General features: G+C 37.7%; 1 long non-coding RNA gene across 1 annotated transcript in view; it reads left to right on the top strand.

Annotated features, from left to right (window-relative positions):
- The window catches only part of LOC131404427 (uncharacterized), a 36,278-nt gene that overhangs the window by 5,082 nt on the left and 15,635 nt on the right, over positions 1 to 15,561 (top strand). Inside the window, exon 2 of the long non-coding RNA XR_009219794.1 lies at positions 15,430 to 15,486. This is a non-coding gene — a long non-coding RNA (uncharacterized LOC131404427). The remainder of the gene's footprint in view (positions 1 to 15,429; positions 15,487 to 15,561) is intronic.

Raw genomic sequence — 15,561 nt, 5'->3', positions numbered from 1 at the left:
CATTCCCAAACTATGGAGGCCAACCTTTGTTGAAAGGTAAAATAAATATCTCCAATCAAAAAATTCCCTGATACTCAACCAATTGGATAGATATTCACTTAGTTAAAGGCAAATACTTCTAGGAAAGTTTTGGAACTACCAATAAGTCACACACATCACTTGTATCTTTAATCAGATTGTGACTTTTGTCACGCCCATTGATATTTTCATTAGTTGGAAGCAGAAGTCAAGAGATGTAATTTTGAAGGGGAAAGGAGACGTCATGTAGAATATAGCAGCAGGGAGTTTTGTTTAGCCAGGAGCAACTTGAGGGCAGTGGACTCTGGGGCAGGAATGAAGAGGAACTATCCCAATCAAAATCCAAGTTATTTTGTGATATCAGCAAATTTATTCTAAAGTTTTAAGGAGAGGCAAAAGACCCAGAATAGTCAACACAATATTGAAGGAGGAGAACAAAGTTGGAGAACTGACGCTACCTAATTTCAAGACTTACTGTAAAGCTATAGTAATCAAGATAGTGTGGTATTGGCAAAACAAGAGACAAATAGATCAATAGAACAGAATAAAAAGCCTAGAAATAGACCCACATATGTATAGTCAACTAATCTTTTTTTTTTTTTGTGAGGAAGATCAGCCCTGAGCTAACATCCATGCTAATCCTCCTCTTTTTGCTGAGGAAGACTGGCTCTGAGCTAACATCTATTGCCAATCCTCCTCTTTTTCTCCAAAGCCCCAGTAGATAGTTGTATGTCATAGTTGCACATCCTTCTACTTGTTGTATGTGAGACGCGGCCTCAGCATGGCTGGAGAAGCAGTGCATCGGTGCACGCCTGGGATCCGAACCTGGGCCGCCAGTAGTGGAGCGCGCGCACTTAGCTGCTGAGCCACGGGGCCGGCCCAAGTCAACTGATCGTTGACACAAAGGAGCAAAGGCAATACAATGGAGCAAAGATGGTCTTTTCAAGAAATTGTGCTGGAAAAACTGGACAACCACATGAAATCTAGACACAGACCTTACAGCCTTCACAAAAACTAACTCAAAATGGATCACAGACCTAAATGTAAAAAACAAAACTATAAAGCTCCTAGAAGATAACATAGGAGAAACTTAGATGGTCTTGGGTTTGACGATGACTTCTTAGATACAACACCAAAGGCATGATCCATGAAAGAAACAATAGATAAGCTGGACTTCATTAAAAGAAAAAAACTTCTGCTTTGCAAAAGACCATGTCAAGAGAATGAGAAGACAAACCACAGACTGGGAGAAAATATTTGCAAAAGACAAATCTGATAAAGGACTGTTATCCAAAATATACAAAGAACTCTTAAAACTCAACAATAAGAAAACTAACAACCTGATTAAAAAATAGGTCAAAGACTGTAACAGACACCTCACCAAAGAAGATATACAAACAGCAAATAAGCATATGAAAAGATGCTCTGCATCATACGTCATCAGGGAAATGCAAATTAAAGCAACAATGAGATACTACTACACACCTATTAGAATGGCCAAAAACTGGAACACTGACAGCACCAAATGCTGGTGAGGACATGTTGCAACAGGAACTCTCATTCATTGCTGGTGGGAATGCAAAATGGTACAGTCATGTTGGAAAACAGTTTGGTGGTTTCTTACAAAACTAAACGTACTCTTCAAACAATCCAGCAATCATGCTCGTCGGTGTTTACCTAAAGGAGCTGAAAACTTGTGTCCACACAAAAACCTGCACATGGATGTCTATAACAGCCTTATTTATAATTGCCAAAACTTGGAAGCAGCCAAGATGTCCTTCAGTAGGTGAATGGGTAAATAAACTGTGGTACGTCCAGACAATGAACTATTATTCAGCACTAAAAAGAAATGAGTTATTAAGCCATGATGAGTCATGCAGGAACCTTAAATGCATATTACTAAGTGAAAGAAGCCAATCTGAAAAGGCTACATATTATATGATTTTAACTATATGACATTCTGAAAAAAGCAAAACTATGGAGACAGTAAAAGGATCAGTGATTGCCAGGGGTTGGGGGTGGGGGATGAATAGGTGGAGCACAAAGGCTTTTTAAAAGGGCAATGAAAATATTCTGTATGATACTAAGAAGATGGATGCATGTCATTATACATTTGTCCAAACCTGTAGAATGCACAACACCAAGAGTGAACCCTAAGGTAAAACTATGAACTTTGGGTGATTATGATCTGTCAGTGTAGGTTCATCAGTTGTAACAAATGTACCATTCTGGTGGGGGATGTTGATAATGGGGTGGCTATACATTTGTGAGGGGACGGGTATTTGGGAAATCTCAGTTCCCTCCTCTTAATTTTGTCGTGAACCTAAAACTTCTCTGAAAAATAAAGTCTTGAAAAAAAGAAGAAGGGGGACTATGATTTGGAAAGTCGTCAGGGCCTACCACTTCCCCCTAGCTGAAAAGATGAGAAGACATAGGGGAGGTAAATTAATGAACAAATTTTGGGAATGTTTCTCAAGCATGGGCAAGAGTAATTACAAAAGATTGATATACTCTGAAAGCAAAGAAAAGAGAAGGTGTGTGCAGAAAAAAAGTTTTTTACCCAATTAGATCTAAACAAAGTTTATCAGGAACTATGCTTGCATTCACTTTTGTATATGTTATAGAATAACTGATGAGGGAGAACATAAAATTTTCTAGCAAATGAAACTGCTAGCCTCTTTTCTGCCTAGGACAACATAGCAAGTGCCCTTGAATCAATCTATGTCTAAGTAAGAGTCACTTGAGTGGCTCCTTTACTTATGCAATATAGGCTGAGGCCACTTCTGCATAAAGATGGGAGAGTGAAGCTGGGTCGCATTCTCTGTCCACCAATGTCTAACTAAATAACAACAAATTTATTTATTTAAAAACAGCAAGATTTTGTCAGTAACAACCATGTTAGGAAAGGAGCACGACCTCATGAAATAAACTAGAAAAAGTGATGGCCAACTACACAAATAGAAGATTCTGTTGAGGCAATAGTGTGGCTCTACTTGCATCTCCCAGAACCAATCCTTGAAAGTTAAAAACAAATCATAAGAATTCTCACAAATAATCCCAAATTTAGAAAGAAGTGGACTGAGAGTATATCCTTATTTTTTCTCTTCTGCCTAGGGAAGTGAAAATAGCTGCTAGAGAGAGACAGAGGAAAAGAGAAATGAAAGAGAAATGGGCTGCCTCTTGCTGGTCAATGCTTAGGCTCCAGGGCCCTACACTGAATTGAGGGAATGGCAGTGGTAGTTTCCATGAAAATGGGATTACCAGCCTGGCAAGTATCAGAGAGTACAATAAAATTAGATTACATAAATCTAGAAAAATCCCACCAGAGTACATGCCCTTAACTGCTAGGCTATACTGCCTCACCTTAGCTTCCTGGTCACAGTAATTGACTCAAGGATGGACCCAGGGTGGGTCAATCAGAGTCCTTCTTTGGGATTTTTCTGCTGCAACTAGCAGGGAACTCTTGCGTTTTTGAAAGAAAGGACCATCATCCCTGAATGTAGTTGATAGCTTAGTGTTTTGGGAAAGAAGGAAGAGAGAAAAGTAGACCTAAGTTCTGTTTTTGATAGGGAGTAAGAGGACATCATGACAACCTCACTTGAACTCTTGGTCCACTCCTTTGTAATGCCCATCCTACCCAATTATGGGAGTCCAGACTCTTCCCCACCTGTTGTTTTGTTTTGCTTAAGTTGGTTTGAGTTTTAATTCTGTTTCTGTCACTAGGGATCACAAGATTGATACACGGTAACTTACACTCCAACCAGCAAGAGAGTTGCAATTTTCCTGAAGCTTTGGAAAATATTGGCATGTGAATTAGCAGAAAAGAGCATCAGATATGGGAGAAAGGCAAGAAGAATACCATTCCTGAAAAGTACTTTATACATAACTCGACATAACTTAGCTCAATGCTGCCAGTAGGATTTTTAAAAATCAAAGTATAGACACCAGGTAAAAAATTAATTCCACAGAAAAACATCTAACAGCTCTGAACAAAGAGAAGAAAGCAGAGTTAAGGAATGAAATTTCACCTGCTGATTTTTCCTATTCTGTTATAACAAAGGAAAGAAAAGAAGAACCTTTTTAAGAAAGAAATTCAGTAAGCAGCTTTCTAAAACCCCTTCTTTCTATAGGTGAAATTGTTAGCATTTCGAATGGCCACAATACCTTTCTCTGTGTTCTGGAAGAACACTGCCATATTCTTGATGCGCAGGCTTTTGATTATATTTTCTGGATCAAAAGCATCCATAGAGAGAGAGCTCCAAGTTTTAAATAGTGCTTTAATTAAAGCACATCTATGTAAACCAATAATGGGTTTTCAGTAAGTAGGGTCTGAGTCTTAAGAACTAGAGGTAGAATAAAGAAATGCCTTTTTGCCATATATGAAAAAGTCAGTTTCACTGTATATATTTGTGGAAAAAAATCTCATACTGAAGTTTGTGTTTTTCAAAAATGAAATTAAAAAAAGTATGTAGGATGGTATTTTCACCTGTTTCTAACTTTCTATTATAGATAATGAAGTTTGGTGTCTAACGTGATACATGTGTTTCCTTAATATTTTTCCTACAAAGTTTTTATCCTGGGAAAGAACAGGGAGAAGATTTTGAAAGTTTCTCATAGAAGAGAAGGAATGGAGATGGGCTGCTGATTAACAGGGTTGGATGACTAAGGAAATGGCATTTTACTAATGTAGTAAAAAATAGGGAGAAAATAGCAGGACAAACCATTTTGGGTAGGTAAGGCTAAGACTGATTTTAGTGTTTGAATTTGAAGTAATCATAAGACATCCATGGTAGAAGATAATTGGAGACATGGGATTGGAGCTTGAATGACTACAGAGCTGATAGTACAAAACCAAGAGATATCCATGAAGTGTCAAGAGTTTACCCTCAGGAGAGGAGGTGGCTTCCGAGAGAGAGTGTGAAGAAAGCAAGGAGTGGAGAACCGAGAACTAAAGTTTAGTGACTACCCAATAGCAGAGGTCAAGGATTGACTCATCTAATGTGGATGGGAGGAGCATCGAGGAACCATAGGAGGGTATTTAAGAACTATGTTGCTTGAAAAAAAACCTATGCTGCTCAGAGTGTAAAAAGAATTAAAGTCCAAGAAGAGAGCACTGGATTTAGGATTTTAAGAGGTCATCGGTGACCTTCAGGAATGCACAAAAAGAACACGAGGAGGCATTAGCTGGCAGCAATATCTATAAATTGTTTTTGCCTTTGTATTTATTCCTTGTCCTTTTCTCAAGCTGCATCCTGAAAGAGGAAAACTATGAAGAAAATTACAAGGCTCTGAAGAAGTAACCCACCATGAGGGACTCAATCCTCCAGCCAAGCCTTGACTCTGACCCTGAACACTGAGAGCTCTTGAATGGATGAAGACAGAATATCTTTGTTTTTCTTTCCTTCCTTGCTTTTTCTTTTCCTTCCTTCCATACTTCTTTTTTAAATCTTTTTGGTTGTTTTTTTTTTAGGGATTAAGAAATTTTTAAATTTCCCTGGTATCTAGAAGGCTCTGACAGGGAGAGGTGCTGACTGGAGAATACCTACAGTACAATAGATAAAAGAGCAGTGGTTTCCTTGGCTTCAGTCAGAGAACAAGTCCTTTCTAGTACTGGCTCTGGACCACTGTCCTGAAGAGTCTAATTAGTTTGCTTCTCTGACGTTGATTGCTACCTTTAAAAGATGCTTTAAAGCTGGTTGTCTCCTAAACTTGCCAAGCCCTGCTGTCTTGGTCTAGGTCTAGTCAGCAGTCTTGCCCTGCCCAGACCTCTTGCTGTCTGACCACACTGCTGAGCTAACCCCATTTGTGTCACACCCAACTGCTTATGCCCCCTTTGGAAAGGCCCATCTAAGCACTAGCTCCTTACACAAACGGAAAGACAAAGATTCTTGATGGAATAAAGACCAAGGATGTAAGGTATCAAGAGTGGAGGGGTTGGACTTAGAAATGATAAGTGTAGAAATAGAGACCTGTGACTTGAGAGGGTGGAGGTGGAGTAAGAAAGGTTAAAATTGATAGTCTTCATCCTTTCTATGAAGTAGGATTCAAATCCTTTTCAAAGAGGGAGTGTGAATTATATAGTATGTGAATTACGTCTCAATAAAGCTGTTAGAAACAGGAGTGAATATAAGAGATGGGATAGGATTAGAAAAGTATTGAGTTTAAAAGTCACGTTCATGTTAGCATGGCAGTTCCTAGTTACGGGTCCCCTTAATGATGTTTTATATAGAGTGATTGCAATTGTCTATATGTTCCTCTCTCCCTTTCTCATTGAAATATTAGATTGCTCCAAAGGTTTCCACAGAACCTGTTTAACTTTCTAGCAGTCATTCCAGGGAAGGAACAAATGAAGCGTAACCATGTTTTCTGATCAACAAAAGCAAACATGATGGATATACTAAATATTCTAATGCAAAAATAATATGTAGGATCTTTTAGGTTGTACATAACAGATTATGCAACCAGCAGTGGCTTAAATAATAAAGGCATATAATTGTGTCATGCAGCAAAGATAGTTCCAGGATGGTGCAGCAACAGAACGTGGGCTTTCTCCTGATGGGCACACGTTGGCTATAATAGCTCCTAATTTTTCCTCACCAGAAAACATAAAGGAAAGCAGGAAGGAGGGAAGGAAAAAGGCATTCTCCTCACTTGCTACTCTTCTTTTACCAGGGAGGAAAATCTTTCTAGGAAGCTACCAAGCAAACTTCCTATCATATCTCAGTGGCTCAAAATGGGTCAAATTGCAAACCCCTAGCTTCAAGGGAGGCTGGGAAAGTGAAGAAGTGGCATTTTAGCCTTAAAGAAAGATGCGCGAGAAAGGAGGGGACTGGAAATGGCTTTTGAGTAGGCAACCAAACTGTCTGCTACATTATTCACTGGGAACAAGGATGTTAAAACCAAGGTATATTTGCTTGAGGAACTTCCAGTATGAGTAGATTTCAGTTAAACTAAGGTAAAGCTCAAAAACTGAGGACTAAGATTTAAGATGAAAAAATAGCACACTTGAATAGGAAACAAAACTTCCAAAACCAAAACATGAGCATATGAAAATAAATCTGATTAAGATAGCTTTGTGTTTTGGATTCCACTGAGATTGGGAGGACTGTAGATTTCTTGTAGTGCTAACTAACTTTTCCTAGAATTCTCCTGTTTCGCCTCCAGAGTAGATGTCTAGAGGGCCAAGAGCCTGGATATTTTCCTTTCAAATAAGTTGGCAGAGAGTGTTTCTGACAACCACTTCTAATAATGGTATTTATTTTTCTTTCCCTCTTAATTTTTAATTGGGTCACGTTTAGCATCTCTGTACTTCTCAAAGAGGTATTAAGTAAAACACTACAGATCCTAAATATGGTTCTAGAGGATGAAGAAAAGTGCTGATATTAGGAGAAATGTTACCTAATTCTCAGATCTTGGATCCCTGCAAAAGTTGAAAACTTAGAAAAACAAAACAACTGTTTTTCATTCAGACTGTGACCAAGTCATGTGCTGTGAAGGTAACTTCTAGGTTACTAATTAGTAACTTCTAAACTCAAAGAACATCTTTGTATGTTTTTTATTATAGAAAATGAGAAAAGGAACCACACTGGTTTGTTTTTCAATGTTATTAATAAATGGAGATATTGTTCATACATTCTAGGTTTAACAACTTTGACTATATTGGCCCTTGGATTTTTCTTTTTAAAAAAGGAAATACAGAACTGATTAAAGAGAGCACTATATGCACTATTATGAGAGTCTATTGTATAGAAGAAAAAAGTTATTTAGACATATTCAAAATTTAGGCTTCAATTTCTGTGTCCTTTCCACTGTGTCATGACTGACTCCCTCTAAGGATAAACAGGAAACATTACTACCAAATTCTGCTTATAGTTAAGAATATCCTTACGAAAGATTGTACACAGAAGACATTAAAGAAGAAAACTGATTCATGATTAAGAGTCAATGGGGACCCACACAGAACCCAGAATTGGTATGAAGATTGTTTTAAGCCGAAGACATTTGAGATTGAACAGATGCAGAAAGAAGCCACCTTTGGAGCTTCCTTTATTAAAAGCAGAAACTTTTGAAAAAGGAAGTTGCCATAAATTCCCTCTTCTGGCAGCTTTTACTCCCAGGAAGAAGCCAATGGTAAACCTATCATAAATCCCCTCCCTAGGGAGTTTCATAGTCTTGAAGAAGAAAGACAACCAGTACCTACATAGACAAACATTATCACAATCTTATCTTTCCCTTGTTCTCCTAAAATCCATTTGTCTTTCTTAAAGAAACTTACTTATTCTTCCCATAGAAGATTTTTCTTCCTGCTGCTTTCCCCTTACTTAATTAGATATATGACCCTCTAACTTTAACCATTCAATGAGTTAGCTACTTCTTTTGTTAGTTCCCTTATGCATACAAATAAGCCGTTTTTCTCCTGTTAATCTATCTTTTGTCATTTTAATTTGCAGGCCTCCAATTACTATACATGAGAGGGTAGAGGAAAAGTTTTTTTCCTCCCCAACAAGTGTGTCAGTTTTCACAAGTGGTGCTATTAGATTTTTGGTGGGACAGTTCATTGCATGGGACTATCCCATAATTTTGGGAAATTCAGTGTCCCTGGCCCCTGCCAGTAGTGCTCACACACCCCACTCCCCTGATCTCACAGTGTGTCAACCAAAAATACCCTACATATATCCTAAGTAGAGTTGTCAGATAAAACACAAGAAGCCTGGTTAAATTTGGTTTTCAGATTATTTCAGAATAATTTTTTGTGTATGTTCCAAATATTATATGGGACACACTTATACTAAAAAATAATTTGTTGTTTGTCTGAAATTCCAATTTAACTGGGCTTCTTGTATTTTTTCAGTAGACTTTATTCTTTTAGAACAGTTTTAAGTATACAGCAAAATTGAGTGGAAGGTACAGAGATTTCCAATATTCCCCCTTTCCCCCCATATAACGTAGCTTCCTCCGTTATCAATGTCTCCTACTAGAAAGGTACATTTCTTACAATTGACGCACCTACACTGACACATCATTATCACCCCAAGACCATGGTTTTCATTAAGGTTTACTCTTGATGTTGTACATTTCATAGATTTGGACAAATGTATAATGACATTTATCAACTATTACAATATCATACAGAGTAGTTTCATTGCCCTAAAAGTCCTCTGTGCTCCAGCTTCCTGCATTTTTATATGCTAAATCTGGCAACCCTAACCCAAAGGCTCCCTAAGAGGTGGTACCACCCTTCATGAGAACAACCTCCTCTCACAAAGAGACTTGCTAACTTGCTGAACATTCTAGACTTCAAAATAATTCATTCAGGAAATATTGATTTGCAACATTTTAAAGTGTTTACTAGGTATCCTATTCACTAGATGTTGTAAAATACAAAAATAAATAAAACAATCCCTAATCTCCAAGGACTGTCAAATGCTGGCTTCCTCAAATCACCTAAACAACCTGTTGATAAGACACAGCTGAGTTTATTTTTTACTGCAGTAAGAGAGAACACTACTACAACAGAGTCTCAGTAGTCTCTCAGAGAGGGAAGGACAAAGTTGGGATATTTATTGAGATTTTGAAGTTTGAAATTTAAGGGAGATCTTTAAATTGCAGTCAGGAGGGGGGCTTGTTGATTAGGATTCGGTATGGATCGTATATGGTTTACATGGATGTTATAGTTTGGAAATGGTGGACACAGCAAGGTGAGAATTTTGTGGCAAGTCTCAGGGTGTAAACTGTTTTTCAATACCTTCTATTGAAGAGTTGATGGTTCTCCCAGGAAATTCCACGGTTTGATGTTTTCCTTTAGATCAAAATAGTTAATACTTGTTTGCCTTTTCCTGGGAAAATCAACAATTTTCCTGGACAATTATGCCCAAAATTTTACTGAGGCACACTCCTACTTTTCACAATTCCACAACCAAGACCTCAAAGGCTGTAAATTTCTCTGTGATTCTACCTGTATATCCAAAATGTGGATGACCTTTTGTTTTGTTCTGAAGATGATCTAAATCCTAAGACTGATTCTGTCTCTCTACCTACTAGACAGTTTTAGCTCAGAAAGACCATAAGTTTCCCCAAAAGAATTCGTAATTTTATCAAAGTTTATTAGCTAGGACATGATTTATCCTGAAGAGATAAATCCTTTACTTCTGACAGACTACAGGCTATTCAAAACTTTGCCAAGCCAGGAACTAAGACACAATTAAGAAGATTCCTGGGTGGCACTGGCTTTTTCAGGCAGTAGATTCCCAACTCTTCTGAAATAACAATGTTTTTGAACAGTGTCTGTTAAAAGCAGCTATATGACTTAACTAAGTCCTTGGTAAGGAAACCTCTTCTTTGAGAACCTAAACATGAACAAGGCTTTTTTGAATTAAAATGAGCCCTTCAACAGCTTCCCACTGAGGTTTATCTAACAACAGTACTCACAGCAGCTAAATAAATAGGGACATCAGCAACTTGTTTTGAGGGCCTCCTTTAAATATGATGTTCCTTCATGCCGTATAATCTTTGGTTCTCCCCGAAAACATAGCACATTTCTTAGTAAATAAGCTTACCTCCTATGAAATCCTATTACTCTCTCTGTTTCGTATTTCTGATCATTGTTATAATTCTTTAAATCCTGCTGCTTGCCTTCCATTACCTGAAGAAGAGGAAGCTCATAACTGTCTAACCTCTGTTCGTGAAATCTATCTCCTGAATAGATTTATTAGAAATCCCTTTAGAAAATGCAGACTTAACCTTGTTTTTTTAATGGGTCATATTTTAAAACTAAAACAGAAAAATATCAGGTAATATACACTTAAAAAACAAACAACTCATTTCACCCCTAGAATATAATAACCCTTTGCCAGAAGGAAGAATCTGCTCAAATGGGAGAACTCACCATGTTCCCTAGAGCTCGTTAGCTAGATAAGAGCTTTAACATTTACAGGGATAGCAGATATGCTTTTGGGGTTGTCCATGAAGTTGAGCTGCTCTGGAGCCGCTCAAGAGAGTTCTTGATCTCAGAAGGAGCCCAATTAAGAATGGTCAGCAAATTAAAGAATTTTGAATATTCTGTTTCCTAAGGAGGTAGCTATCCTAAAAGTAGGAGCTCATACAAAAGGCTTAAGGAAATGCTCTGGCACGCAACTAAGATCATCACCTTTATGATGCCTCAAAAAACTAAATCTTTGGAGAGGCTCAAAGAGTCTATTATAGAATGTCAGTGTTACAATCTAGTCACGTGAGAGAAGCATGTAAGTTAGTAAATGCAATAAGGGATATAAATACCATGACTGAAGTCATATGTAGGGCAATCTGTAGGGAGGCACAATATGGAGGAAACGGTCAGTTCTTAAATAGGGAAGGAGAGTAGTAATGGATCTGGAACAGTTTCTTAGAGGAAGGTACTTTTGAGGTAAGTCTGGTAGATGAGAGTGAGAAGGGAAAAGAGTGCTTTCCAGGCAAAGTGAGCAGGTCAAGCAAAGGTTGTGAAACAGATTGGCGGTCCAAGGACTTGTACACATTTTGGGTGGCTAGAGCAGTTGGGTGACAAATTAAGATATGATATGTTTATTGTGGAAAATGTGTGTACCTTGATCCCTGCCCCAAATGAAGCAATTTAAAGGAAAGGAAGTAATTTGGTAAAGCATAATTCTTGATTAATAAATAGAATGTTTTACCTGAAAAGCTTCTGTTTTTACTATTATAAATACAGTATATCTTGATCCTGATAAATAGTCTCACTTATTTATTTATTTTTTTTGGTTAGGAAGATTAGCCCTGAGCTAACATCTGTTGCCAATCCTCCTTTTTTTGCTAAGGAAGATTGTTCCTGAGCTAACGTCCATGCCCATCTTCCTCTGCTTTATATGTGGGATGCCCGCCATGGCATGGCTTGATAAGCAGTGCATAGGTCTGTGCCCGGGATCCAAACCTGCAAACCCCAGGTCCCTGAAGGACAGTGCACCAACTTAACTGCTAGACCACTGGGCCGGCCCCTTATTTTTTAACTGACCTAACATTTAGCTTTAAGAAAAACATTGTGTCACATGATCAATTCTGTTGATATACTTTCTCCCACCATAGTCTAGTTGCTACAAGTTTTTGAAAACTCATTCTGGATAAGCGTAAATTTGTACAAATGCTTCTACTTTTAACAAGATGTTATTCAATTGGTAAAGCAGTCATGTTCTGATATTCAAGTGCACAAAGCAATTTATAGACATGGCCAATATTCTGATGCCTGAATAACAAATATACATTTGTATATGTGTCTGTGTGTGTGCATGTATCTGTATATATGTACCCACAAGTATCATTTCTATTTTTGTAGTATTCTTTTATAACCTAAAACCAATATTCCATGCTATCACTTAATGGTTTCCTAATTGTTATTGTTATCTAGCATTGTTGTTAGTAAACATTGCACACAGAGAGAAGTATTACAGTAAACCAGCTGAACCACAATTCATTGTCCTTACCCAGTAGGTTTTTATTTAGAACATAAGCAATGTAGAACTTAATAATAAACACAAGAACATGTCATATCCTCATTTTCTTTTCTTTTTTCTTTTTTTTTTTTTTTTGGACCTCAGGTTTAGAGGGTTAAGCTAATAATCATACTTCCTTGTTCATGGCACATTGCCAGCATTTGTGCAACCCTTCTCCCCATCCCCTCACTTTTTAAACTTTTAGGTAAGGGGAATATTTTGTATGTATACTCCCATTCCCCAGGGTTTAGATGGAAATAAAGACCTAGGAGTCAGAGAGACCAGGGTTTGGATCCTGATTCTTTGCCACTTAATGAGCATGCAATCTTGGATAAATGATTTAACCTCTCTAAGACTCCATTTTCTCATTTGTAAAATGGGAATAATAATATTAATAATTAATATCACTTAATTATTAATAATAATATATAATAATATTTATATTGTAAAATGGGTTGTGAGACTTGGATTATGCACCTAGAGTGCTTAGCACAGTGCCTGGTACATGGTAAGTGCTCAATACATTTTTGCTACTGTTATTAGACTGTCACTGGCATAAAACCTTTGAATTTGGGGGCCGGCCCGGTGGTGCAAGCGGTTAGGTGCGTGCGCTCCGCTGCAGCGGCCTGGGGTTCGCCGGTTCGGATCCCGGGCATGCACCGATGTACCGCTTGTCAGGCCACGCTGTGGCAGCGTCCCATATAAAGTGGAGGAAGATGGGCGCAGATGCTGGCCCAGGGCCAGTCTTTCTCAGCAGAAAGAGGAGGATTGGCAGATGTTAGCTCGGGGCTGATCTTCCTTGCAAAAAAACCAAAAAACTAAAAACAAAAAACTTTGAATTTGAACAAAGAGCAATCCAGGCTAGAAATATTTACTACCAATATGCTATGTAACTTTAAGTAAGTCACCTTGCCAAACTATTATTCTGTTTCTGCAACTAAGGATTGGAAATGACATTATAATTGTTTGTAAATAAGATTATGAAAATTTAAAGCACTAAATAAACAATAATTTATGTCACCTCATTAAAATTATGTTTATAATCCTGAAGATAAGTATAATTAATATTTTGTAATGATAGTGTGCATTCCACTCAGTCATTAATGAGACATTTCAGAGATGAACAAGGCATTGAACCTACCCAAGGTTGTGGACTCAGTAAGACAGGAGGAACAGAGATTCTGTAACTTATGGGCAATTAGAGAAGAAATTTATCTTCTCCGAAGAATTTCATGTTTATTCCAAAGTAGTAAATAGTAAGACCTTGGTGAACCTTACCAGCTGCTCCATTAGGAAGTGAGTGGTGCTAATGACCAGATCTTCAGTGGGAGCTGATACCATGGGTCATTAGGCCACTTGAATAACTACTGCCATTCCCCTTGCCTTTGATGCCTAATTCTGACATAAAATTTAGCTCCCTCACAGGGTTAGCAGCAAAAGAGGTAAGGTTATGCTGTAAAAGTGATGGAACTCCTGGGTCCTCTAAGGCACTCTGCTTTGACTTTCACTTCTTAAGACACAAGATTTATCATTGCTATTGGCTCATTAGCCTTTTTTAGTTGAAGGGCTGTATAGAGCAGTGACTTAGAGCCTTTGAGCCAGACTGCCTGTGTTTGAATCCTGGCTCTGGTGCTCACTAGCAGTGTGAACTTAACCCTTCAGGGTTTTAGTAGTGATGACAAAAATAGCACCTACCTCATGAAGTAGACCAGCACTTGGACCATACTAAAGGCTCAGTTAATATTAGCTATTAGTTCTACAGCCAAAACTGGATACCTAACTGGAATGTGGTTCATCTGAAAGGTAAAATTGGAGAATGAAGTTGGCTTAAATTGAAATAATGTATATGAGCAGTCACCATCAAGACACCAATGTGAGCCACTTCATAGTCACACAAATAACACCAGTTCTTTTCTCCTCATTGCTAAAATTCCAAAAGTTAGTACAACACAGAGGTTGAGTGCATGGGCTTTTAAGTCAGTCATGACACTTACTGTGTGTCCTTGTTATTTTTAAATAACATAACATATAAGCTCCTTCTGATATTCCTAGTTTTAACTATCATTATCACAAATTTAAATGAGGTCAGAATTGGGGCTTCTTGTAGATTTAGACATATACAAACAATTCTAGAACAATCCTATGCCTGGGCCATAGTAGGCACTTATATAAATATTGTTAGATGAATGCCTCTGTGAGTACATTGAATGTTTTCCTTTCCTCTGTGAACTTCACATCTCAGTCTCTAAGATTTTTTGCTTTGTTTTGCCTTACTATTGCAGGTCAATTTAGCTGAAGGAGGTTGTTTATGCCATCACTAAGACTTGCTATATCTAATCTAACCTTGATCTGAAGGTTAGAAGCAGCTAAAAGAAGCCATAGCCAGTTGGCATTAGTTGAAAAAGTATGAAGTGTTGGGTAAACATTTTTAATGAAAAATATGAAAAGAATAGGACATTATTTCCTTGGATTTAAATGCCTTGCATGTATAGTGGAGGTATAGCCCATTACCTTCTTTATGGGCTACCTCTGGCAAAATTTTAGTTGGCATTTTCCCTCATCTGATTTACTCTGCTTAAAGCTCATTATTGTCTTAATAGATTAAAATTAATTTTAATATTAGCCCAAGAAAAATGTAATAATGAAGGTAAACCTTTAGCTCTACTCTTCCTCAAATGCATTCCAAAGCAAAATAGTAGTTTTACATTATGAATTGCTCTCAAATATTCAAAGCACTGCCATCGATCATTTAAACAGATAAACACTTTTTAAAATTGTAATAAATTAACAAAGATTTTAGCAGAAAAAAAATTTTCCATTAATTCCAAAGGGGAAGCAGAGTTGTGTTTACCCATTCATATACTTACAATAGGCTGTTTATTAAATTCCCTTTCCCATACAACAGCCCTTAATCCAAACTTTATCTTCATTGCAGTGGATCAAGGACATCGCTGTGGCAACACTGGGACTCACGGCACTAGAATGTGGCCAGGTCAGAATACACCAGAATCTGCACATCTGTGTATGTCCATAGCTCTTTGTTTACAGCATCAATCATTTATTAGCT

This window comes from Diceros bicornis, chromosome 1, assembly GCF_020826845.1.
Source record: "Diceros bicornis minor isolate mBicDic1 chromosome 1, mDicBic1.mat.cur, whole genome shotgun sequence".
Taxonomy (NCBI): domain Eukaryota; kingdom Metazoa; phylum Chordata; class Mammalia; order Perissodactyla; family Rhinocerotidae; genus Diceros; species Diceros bicornis.
This window is presented reverse-complemented; position numbering and strand designations above follow the sequence as displayed.